The following is a 12,023-nucleotide window of genomic DNA, read 5'->3' on the forward strand; positions in this document are numbered from 1 at the left end:
GCCTTACTTTCTGCCTCGTACATTTTCTTCTAATCGTCCTCCATCTTATTATATTTTTAGTTGCTCACGTCCTTCAAACTCAGTTGTTGGAGGGATATAGCCATCCTGAATACATACCCACATCTTTGCATCTTGATATTTCACATACTGCTCAAATCTTTCTTTCCACGCAACAAAATCAGTGCCTTTAAGTAACTTTGGAGCTTTAGTCGCTGACCCAGCTTCAACCTCCATCTTTACCAGTTCAGTGATGTTTATTGACGTCATTTTAAACCGAAATAAGAGCTGAAACAAATTCAAAATGTATTCTGTGAACAGTGGATGGCGAAGTTAGGACAACTTCGCCTTGTGTTAACTTCGCTTCGGGTGAAGTTAGAAAGTATAAATTAACTTCACTTTCTATTAACTTCACCAAATAACTTCGCCAGATTACTACTTCGCTAGATTACAACTTCACCATATTACAACTTCGCCGAAACCCTAATGACAGGTGACGACAGCTTCGGTGGATGTGGGATCTGATTTTGAGCACTGTTTTTCTGGTTTCAAATGATTAAAAGGTAGTATGGAGTGCGACGAGGGTAATATGGTGTAGGAATGGACTGAACGAAACGGTGTTTTACGTGAAACGATTCCTCGAAAAGTCTAGCAGAATAATTTTAACACTCGTGTGATAATTCCGAACCACACAATCACGAGCAAACGCTCTGATACCAATTGTTGGGTTCCCAGCCGGATCTACACAGGAGTATCTTGTAACACGAGGGTGCGGAATCCTCTACGTATACGATACGAGTATTTAATCGAGAGACACGTAAAGAAACACATAACACGTAGGACAAAGGTTACTTGTTATTAGATGTTAACACCAAAAGACTTGTTGTAGCTTACAAAACAGATTTGCCCTCAACCTCTTTTCATTTTTGCGAACGGCATAAGTTAGGTTTATATAATACGACAACTTCGCCTAACACCCTAGGCGAAGTTGTCCCTAACTTCGCCAGAACATAAGTTCTCTAAAACCAAATAACCAAACTAACTAGTCCATCAAGACATAACAAGCAACGTAACGATTACAGACACGATAGACTCGAGACAAATGAATTACTGGCATAATGCACCAACATCTACCAATTATTTTTTTCTCAAAATCATGGGTTCTTATACACATTGAATCATATAAATTGGTAATTTTGGCAAACGCGAAGGTTTTACTATTGATCAAAGTATTGAGGGTCGCTTGAGAGAATTGGCTTCTTAGTCATCCCAGGAGTAACTGACAGCCCCGTTAGGTGAAAACAAAGGCCTACCGGAGGGTTCTAGAGCCGCATAGGGAAAACAAAATCGACACTCTTAAAGTGAAGAAATGAAAACCCTACGTGTCAAAGAAAAATAAAATTTGAGACTCACCATCTTAATCATCCAACGAGTCCCTGCTAGTCCCAATATCAAAAAAAAAATCCAAAAAATCTATATCTATTTATTATTTTTGTTCTCAAAATCATGGGTTCTTATACACATTGTATCAAATAAAATGAAAATTTTGGTAACTGCGAAGGTCTTACTATTGATCAAAATATTGAGGTTCGATTGAGGGAATCAGCTTCTTAGTCGTCCTACGAGTCGCTGATAGCCCCATTAAGTGAAAACAAAGGGCTACCGGCGGGTGCTAGAGCCGCATAAGGAAAACAGAATCGACACTCTTAAATTGAAAAAAATGGAACCCAAAAATGAAGAAATGAAAACCCTACGTGTTAAAAAATAATAAAATGAGAGACTCACCATCTTAATTATCCTATGATCCCTGCTAGTCCCTATATCAAAAGAAAATCAAAAAATTATATATCTATTTATTATTTTTTTTTCTCAAATCATGGTTTCTTATACACGTTGTATCAAATAAAGTGGAAATTTTGGTAAATGCGAAGGTTTTACAATTGATCAAAATATTAAGCTTCGGTAGAGAGAATCAACCTCTTAGTCATCCCACGGGTCGCTGACAACCCTGTTAAGTGAAAACAAAGGCTTACCGGTGGGTTCTACAGCCGCATAGGGAAAACAAAATCGACACTCTTCAAATGAAGAAATGGAAGCCCAAAATGAAGAAATGAAATCCCTACGTGTCAAAGAAAAAAATAATATGAGAGAGTCAACATCTTAATCATCCTACGAGTCCCTGCTAGTCCCTATGAGACAACAAAATCCAAAAAATCTATATCTATCTATTATTTTTTTTCTCAAAATCATGGGTTCTTATACACATTGAATCATATAAATTGGTAATTTTGGCAAACGCGAAGGTTTTACTATTGATCAAAATATTGAGGGTCGGTTGAAAGAATTGGCTTCTTAGTAATCCGACGAGTCACTGACAGCCCCGTTAAGTGAAAACAAAGTCCTACCGGTGGGTTCTAGAGCCGCATAGGGAAAACAAAATTGACACACTTAAAGTGAAGAAATGGAAGCCCAAAATGAAGAAATGAAAACCCTACGTGTCAAAGAAAAATAAAATGAGAGACTCACCATCTTAATCATCCAACGAGTCCCTGCTAGTCACTATATCAAAAGAAATTCTAAAAAATCTATATCTATGTATTATTTTTGTTCTCAAAATCATGGATTCTTATACACATTGTATCAAATAAAATGGAAATTTTGGTAAATGCGAAGGTCATAATATTGATCAAAATATTGAGGGTCGGTTGAGGGAATCAGCCTCTTAGTCGTCCCACGAATCGCTGGTAGCCCCACTAAGTGAAAACAAAGGCCTGCAGGTGGGTGCTAGAGCCACTTAGAGAAAACAAAATCGACACTCTTAAAATGAAGAAATGGAAGCCCCAATGAAGAAATGAGAACCCTACGTGTCAAAGAAAAATAAAATGAGAGACTCACCATCTTAATCATTCTACTAGTCCCTATATCAAAAGAAAATCCACAAAATCTATATCTATTTATTATTTTTTTTCTCAAATCAAGGGTTCTTATACACATTGTATCAAATAAAGTGGAAAGTTTGGTAAATGCGAAGGTTTTACTATTGATCAAAATATCGAGGGTCGGTTGAGAGAATCAGCTTCTCAACCGTCCCATGTGTCGTTGATAGCACCGTTAAGTGAAAAAAAAGGCCTACCAGTGGGTGCTAGAGCCGCATAGGGAAAACAAAGTCAACACTCTTAAATTGAAGAAATGGAAGCCCAAAATGAAGAAATGATAACCCTACGTGTCAAAGAAAACTAAAATGAGAGACTCACCATCTTAATCATCCAACGAGTCCCTGCTAGTCCCTATATCAAAAGAAAATCCAAAAAATCTATATCTTTTATTAATTTTTTCTCTCAAAATCATGGGTTCTTATACATAGTGTATCAAATAAAATGGAAGTTTTGGTAAATGCGAAGGTCTTACTATTGATCAAAATATTTAGGGTCGGTTGAGGGAATCAGCTTCTTAGTCGTCCCACGAGTCACTGATAGCCCCGTTAAGTGAAAACAAAGGCCTATCAGTGGGTGCTAGAGCCGCATAAGGAAAACAGAATCGACACTCTTAAATTGAAAAAAATGGAAGCCAAAAATGAAGAAATGAAAACCCTATGTGTTAAAAAATAATAAAATGAGAGACTCACCATATTAATTATCCAACGATCCCTGCTAGTCCCTATATCAAAAGAAAATCAAAAAATTATACATCTATTTATTATTTTTTTTTTCTCAAAATCATGATTTCTTATACATGTTGTATCAAATAAAGTGGAAATTTTGGTAAATGCGAAGGTTTTACAATTGATCAAAATATTGAGCTTCGGTAGAGAGAATCAACCTCTTATTCATCCCACGGGTCGCTGACAGCCCTGTTAAGTGAAAACAAAGGCTTACCGGTGGGTTCTACAGCCGCATAGGGAAAACAAAATCGACACTCTTCAAATGAAGAAATTGAAGCCTGAAGAAATGAAAACCCTACGTGTAAAAGAAAAAAATAATATGAGAGACTCAACATCTTAATCATCCTACAAGTCCCTGCTAGTCCCTATGACAAAACAAAATCCAAAAAATCTATATCTATCTATTATTTTTTTCTCAAAATCATGGGTTCTTATACTCATTGAATCATATAAATTGGTAATTTTGGCAAACGCGAAGGTTTTACTATAGGTCAAAATATTGAGAGTCGGTTGAGAGAATTGGCTTCTAAGTCATCTCACGAGTCACTGACAGCCCCGTTATGTGAAAACAAAGGCCTACCGGTGGGTTCTAGAGCACATAGGGAAAACAAAATCGGCACTCTTAAAGTGAAGAAATGGAATCCCAAAATGAAGAAATGAAAACTCTATGTGTCAAAGAAAAATAAAATGAGAGACTCACCATCTTAATCATCAAACGAGTCCCTGCTAGTCCCTATATCTAAAGAAAATCCTAAAAATCTATATCTATTTATTATTTTTGTTCTCAAAATCATGGGTTCTTATACACATTGTATCAAATAAAATGGAAATTTTGGTAAATGTGAAGGTGTTAATATTGATCAACTTATTGAGGGTCGGTTGACGGAATCAGCCTCTTAGTCGTCCCACGAGTCGCTGATAGCCCCACTGAGTGAAAACAAAGGCCTGCAGGTGGGTGCTAGAGCCGCTTAGAGAAAACAAAATCGACACTCTTAAAATGAAGAAATGGAAGCCCCAAATAAAGAAATGAAAACCCTACGTGTCAAAGAAAAATAGAATGAGAGACTCACCATCTTAATCAATCTACGAGTCCCTGCTAGTCCCTATATCAAAAGAAAATCCAAAAAATCTATATCTATTTATTATTTTTTTTTCTTAAAATCAAGGGTTCTTATACACAATGTATCAAATAAAGTGGAAATTTTTGTAAATGCGAAGGTTTTACTATTGGTCAAAATATTGAGGGTCGGTTGAGAGAATTAGCTTCTCAGCCGTCCCATGTGTCGTTGATAGCACCGTTAAGTGAAAAAAAAGGCCTACCGGTGGGTGCTAGAGCCACATAGGGAAAACAAAGTCAACACTCTTAAATTGAAGAAATGGAAGTCCAAAATGAAATAATGATAACCCTACGTGTCAAAGAAAGATAAAATGAGAGACTCACCATCTTAATCATCCAACGAGTCCCTGCTAGTCCCTATATTAAAAGAAAATCCAAAAAACCTATAACTATTTATTATTTTTGTTCTCAAAATCATGGGTTCTTATACATAGTGTATCAAATAAAATGGAAATTTTGGTAAATGAGAAGGTCTTACTATTGATCAAAATATTGAGGGTCGGTTGAGGGAATCAGCTTCTTAGTCGTCCCACGAGTCGCTAGTAGCCTCGTTAAGTGAAAACAAAGGCCTACCGGTTGGTGCTAGAGCCGCATAGGGAAAACAAAATCGACACACTTAAAATGAAGAAATGGAAGCCAAAAATGAAGAAATGAAAACCCTACGTGTTAAAGAAAAATAAAATGAGAGACACACCATCTTAATTATCCTACGATCACTGCTAGTCCCTATATCAAAAGAAAATCAAAAAAAAAAAAAAATATATATATATATATATATATATATATATATTATTTTTTTCTCAAAATCAGGGTTTCTTATACACGTTGTATCAAATAAAGTTGAAAGTTTGGTAAATGCGAAGGTTTTACAATTGATCAAAATATTGACCTTCGGTAGAGAAAATCAGCCTCTTAGTCATCCCACGGGTCACTGACAGCCCTGTTAAGTGAAAACAAAGGCCTACCCATGGGTGCTAGAGCCGTATAGGGAAACCAAAATCGACACTCTTCAAATGAAGAAATGAAAGTCCAAAATTAAGAAATGAAAACCGTACTTGTCAAAGAAAAATAAAATGAGAGACTCACCATCATAATCATCCAACCAGTCCCTGCTATTCCTATATCAAAAGAAAATAAAAAAAATCTATATCTATTTATTATTTTTTTCTCAAAATCATGGGATCTTATACTCTTTGTATCAAATAAAGTGGTAATTTTGACAAATGCGAAGGTTTTACTATTGATCAAAATATTGAGGGTATGTTGAGATAATCGGCCTCTTGGTCATCCCACGAGTCTCTGATATCCCCATTTAGTGAAAACAAAGGCCTACCGGTGGGTGCTAGAGCCGTATATGGAAAACAAAATCGACACCCTTAAAATGAAGAAATGGAAGCCAAAAATGAAGAAATGAAAACCCTACGTGTCAAAGAGAAATAAAATGAGAGACTCACCATCATAATCATCCTACAAGTCCTTGCTAGTCCCTATATCAAAAGAAAATCTACAAAAACCTATATATGTTTTATTAATTTTTTCTCTCAAAATCGTGTGTTCTTATACACGTTGTATCAAATAAAGTGAAAATTTTTGCAAACGTGAAGGTTTTGCAATTGATCAAAATATTGAGGTTCGGTAGTGAGAATCAGCTTCTTAGTCGTTCGACGAGTAGCTGATATCCCCGTTAAGTAAAAACAAAGACCAACCGGTGGGTGCTAGAGCCGCATAGGAAAAACAATATTGACACACTTTAAATGAAGAAATGGAAGCCTAAAATGAAGAAATGAAAACCCTACGTGTCAAAGAAAAAAAAATGAGAGACTTGCCATCTTAATCATCCTACGATTCCCCGCTAGTCCCTATATAAAAATAAAATCCAAATAATCTATATCTATTTATTATTTTTTTTCTCAAAATCAGGGGTTCTTATTCTCGTTGTATCAAATAAAATGGAAATTTTGGCAAATGAGAAGGTTTTACTATTGATCAAAATATTGAGGGTCAGCTGAGAGAATCGGCTTCTTAGTCGTCCCACGAGTCATTGATAGCCCCATTAAGTGAAATCAATGGCCTACCGGTGGATGCTAGAGCCGCATGGGGAAAACAAAATCGACACTCTTAAAATGAAGAATGGAAGCCCGAAATGAAGAATGAAAACCCTACGTGACAAAGAAAAATAAAATGAGAGAATAACCATCTTAATCATCCTACGAGTCCCCGCTAGTCCCTGTATCAAAAGAAAATCAAAAAAATTTATATCTATTTATTATTTTTTTTCTCAAAATCATGGGATCTTATACACGTATCAAATAAAGTGGAAATTTTGGCAAATGCGAAGGTTTTACAATTGATCACAATATTGATGGTCGGTTGAGAGAATCGGCTTCTTAGTCGTCCTACGAGTCGCTAATAGCCCCGTTAAGTGAAAACAAGGGCCTACCGGTGGGTGCTAGAGCAGCATATGGAAAACAAAATCGACACTCTTCAAATGAAGAAATGGGAGCCCAAAATAAAGAAATGAAAACCCTACGTATCAAAGAAAAATAAAATGAGAGACTCGCCATCTTAATCATCCTACGAGTCCCCGCAAGTCCCTATATCAAAAGAAAATCCTAAAAATCTATATCTTTAACTCATGTGTTCTTATACACGTTATATCAAATAAAGTAAAAATTTTGGCAAATGTGAAGGTTTTGCAATTAATCAAAATATTTAGGTTCGGTAGAAAGAATCAGCTTCTTAGTTGTCCCACGAGTTGCTAATATCCCCGTTAAGTGAAAACAAAGACCTACCGGTGGGTGCTAGAGCTGCATAGGGAAAACAAAATTGACACTATTCAAATGAAGAAATGGAATACCAAAATGAAGAAATGAAAACCCTACGTGTCAAAGAAAAACAAAATGAGAGACTCACCATCTTAATCACCCTACGAGTCCCCGCTAGTCCCTATATGAAAAGAAAATCCAAATAATCTATATCTATTTATTATTTTTTTTCTCAAAATCATGGGTTCTTATTCTTGTTGTATCAAATAAAATGGAAATTTTGGCAAATGCAAAGGTTTTACTATTGATCAAAATATTGAGGGTCGGTAGAGAGAATTGGCTTCTTAGTCGTCCCACGAGTCGTTGATAGCTCCATTAAGTGAAAACAAAGGCCTACCAGTGGATGCTAGAACCGCATAGGGAAAACAAATCGACACTCTTAAAATGAAGAAATGGAAGCACGAAATGAAGAAATGAAAACCCTATGTGTCAAAGAAAAATAAAATGAGAGAATCACCATCTTAATCATCCTACGAGTCCCTGCTAGTCCCTATATCAAAGGAAAATCAAAAAAAAATTATATCTGTTTATTATTTTTTTTTCTCAAAATCATGGGATCTTATACACGTTGTATCAAAGAAAGTTGAAATTTTGGCAAATGCGAAGGTTTTACTATTGATCAAAATATTGACGGTCGGTTGAGAGAATCGCTTCTTAGTCGTCCCACGAGTCGCTAATAGCCCCGTTAAGTGAAAACAAGGGCCTATTGGTGGGTGCTAGAGCAGCATATGGAAAACAAAATCGACACTCTTAAAGTGAAGAAATGGAAGGCCCAAATGAAGAAATGAAAACCCTATGTGTCAAAGAAAATTAAAATGAGAGACTCATCATCTTAATCATCCTACGAGTCCCTGCTAGTCCCTATATCAAAAGAAAATCCATAAAATCTATAACTATTTAATATTTTTTCTCAAAATCATGGGATCTTATACACGTTGTATCAAGTAAAGTGGAAATTTTGGTAAATGCAAACGTCGTACTATTGATCAAAATATTGAGGATTGTTGAGAGAATCAGCCTCTAAGTCATCCCACGTGTCTCTAATAGCCCCGTTAAGTGAAAACAAAGGCCTGCCCGTGGGTGCTAGAGCCGCATAGGGAAAACCAAATCGACACTCTTAAACTGAAGAAATGGAAGCCCAAAATGAAGAAATGAAAACCCTTCATGTTAAAGAAAATAAAATGAGAGACTCACCATCTTAATCATCCTACGAGTCCATGCTTGTCCCTATATCAAAAGAAAATCAAAAAAATCTATGTCTATTTGTTATTTTTTTCCTCAAAATCATGGGTTTTTATACACATTGTATCAAATAAAATGGAAATTTTGGTAAATGTGAAGGTTTGCAATTGATCCAAATATTGAGGTTCGGTAGAGAGAATCAGCTTCTTAGTCGTCCCACGAATCGCTAATGGCCCCGTTAAGTGAAAACACAAGCCTACCGGTGGGTGCTTGAACCGCATAGGGAAAACTACATCGACACTCTTCAAATGAATAAATGGAAGCCCAAAATGAATAAATGAAAACCCTACGTGTCAAAGAAAAACAAAATGAGAGACTCGCCATCTTAATCATCCTTCGAGTCCTTACTAGTCCCGATATCAAAAGAAAATCCAAAAAATCTATAACTATTTAATTTTTTTCTCAAAATCATGGGTTCTTATACACGTTGTATCAAATAAAGTGGACATTTTGGTAAATGAGAAAGTCTTACTATTGATCAAAATATTGAAGGTCGGTTGAGAGAATCAGCTTATTAGTCGTTCCACGTGTAGCTGATAGCCCCGTTAAGTGAAAATAAAGGCCTACCGGTGGATGCTAGAGCCTCATACAGAAAACAAAATCGACACTCTTAAAATGAAGAAATGAAAGCGCAAAATGAAGAAATGAAAACCCTACATGTCAAAGAAAATAAAATGAGAGACTTGCCATCTTAATCATCCTACGAGTCCCTGCTAGTCCTTGTATCAAATGAAAATTCAAAAAATCTATATCTATTTATTATATTTTTTCTCAAAATCGTGGGTTCTTATACACATTACATCAAATAAAATGGAAATTTTGGTAAATGCGAAGGTCTTACTGTTGATCAAAATATTGAGGGTCGGTTGACGGAATCAGCTTCTTAGTCGTCCTACGAGTCGCTGATAGCCCGTTATGTGAAAAAAAAGGCGTACCGATGGGTGCTAGAGCCGCAAAGGGAAAACAAAATCGACACTCTTAAAATGAAGAAATGGAAGCCTAACATGAAGAAATGAAAACCCTTCGTGTCAAAGAAAAATAAAATGAGAGACTCGCCATCTTAATCATCCTACGAGTCCTTGCTAGTCCCTATATCAAAAAAATCCAAAAAATCTATTTCTATTTATTATTTTTTTTCTCAAAATCATGAGTTCATATACACATTGTATCAAATAAAGTGAAAATTTGGGTAAATGCGAAGGTCTTACTATTGATCAAAATATTGAGGGTCGGTTGCGAGAATCAGCTTCTTAGTCGTCCCACGTGTCGCTGATAGCCCCGCTAAGTGAAAACAAAGGCCTACCGGTGAGTACTAGAGCCGTATAGGGTAAACAAAATCGATACTCTTCAAATGAAGAAATAGAAGCCCAAAAGGAAGAAATGAAAACCGTACGTGTCAAAGAAAAATAAAATGAGAGATTCACCACCTTAATCATCCTACGAGTCCCTTCTAGTCCCTATATCAAAAGAAAATCCAAAAAATCTATATCTATTTATTAATTTTTTTCTCAAAATCATGGGTTCTTATACACATTGTATCAAATAAAGTGGAAATTTTGGGTAAATGCGAAGGTTTTACAATTGATCAAAATATTGACGTTCGGTAGAGAGAATCGGCTTCATAGTCGTCCCACGAGTCGCTGATAGCCCCGTTAAGTGAAAACAAAGGCCTGCCCGTGGGTGCTAGAGCCGCATAGGGAAAACCAAATCGACACTCTTAAACTGAAGAAATGGAATCCCAAAATGAAGAAATGAAAACCCTACATCTCAAAGAAAAATAAAATGAGAGACTCACCACCTTAATCATCCTACGAGTCCCTGCTAGTCCCTATATCAAAAGAAAATCCAAAAAATCTATATCTATTTATTAATTTTTTTCTCAAAATCATGGGCTCTTATATACGTTGTATCAAATAAATTGGAAATTTTGGTAAATGCGAAGGTTTTACAATTGATCAAAATATTGAGGTTCGGTAGAGAGAATCGGCTTCTTAGTCGTCCCACAAGTCGCTGATAGCCCCGTTAGGTTAAAAAAAAGGCATACCGGTGGGTGCTTGTAAGGCCCCGAACCCGGTAGCCTTACTTTAGAGTCGGATTTACTCATAAACACAGTTCTTACATTTCAGAGTTCATTAAAACTTTCGCGGAAACGTTTACTTGAAGCATTCGTTACAAAACATTAAATCTTTTCTTTGATACCATAACACAAAACTTTATAATTAAAACATCTTTTCTTCTTTCTTCAGATGCCAGCCGTTCAATCCATGCCATGTGCCATCCTCATGCTAACTCTATAATCAGCTCACCTGCGTGCATACTAAAAGTCAGCTACGTTGAGTGAGTTCTAGTTAATCATACACTATACAATACACATAAACTTATATTCTTTCAGTCATACTTTCATACTTTCTTTACATACATAATCATACGTTTTAAAGAGTCTTTCGCCCTATAACCTCATAGATATTATAAGGGTCTGGTCCTAACATCACAGATATTATAAGGGTCTGGTCCCTAACATCACAGATATTATAAGGGTCTGGTCCCTAACATCATAGATATTATAAGGGTCTGGTCCCTAGTTCTCGAATATTAGTAGGGTTCGATTCCCTCTTCGTTACCATACAACCATACATCATATTTCGAGTATTATTAGGGCTCGGTACCCTTTTTGTAACCATACAACCATCATTTCCTTCTTTTATTAACTTTATCATGTTCATACACATAAGCATACATATCATACTTACCTTATACATAGCGTTACAACCTGATAGTACGTGCAATATCCGAAGATCGTTCACGTACCATCAAGCAATCATTCATACATATCACATATGGCATACACTTATCACTTAGGATAAATGTATTAACAACTCATCGAGTATGCACACAGCCCCGAAAACATAACAAGGAATGGGGCTAGAAACTCACCTGAACACGGTTACGTTCACCGTTAATCGTAATCCCTTTCCTCAGTTGTGCACGGCTGACTGTATAAAAAGTATACATATCAATTAAATATCACTACTTATATCATCTTTCTAATCTTAATTACTACCCACAACGAACGGGGTCCGGGGGCAGCGCCCCTGGCAGCGGGGTCTAGGGGTGGCAGCCCTAGCAGGGTCCAAGGGGCAGAGCCCCTGGCTAGGGTCGAGCTGCCAGGTCAGCTTGGAAA

The sequence above is a fragment of the Bidens hawaiensis genome, unplaced genomic scaffold (genome assembly GCF_021521415.1).
Source record: "Bidens hawaiensis isolate Kalapana, Puna unplaced genomic scaffold, B.hawaiensis_p1.1 tig00001382_1, whole genome shotgun sequence".
NCBI classification, from domain to species: Eukaryota; Viridiplantae; Streptophyta; class Magnoliopsida; order Asterales; family Asteraceae; genus Bidens; species Bidens hawaiensis.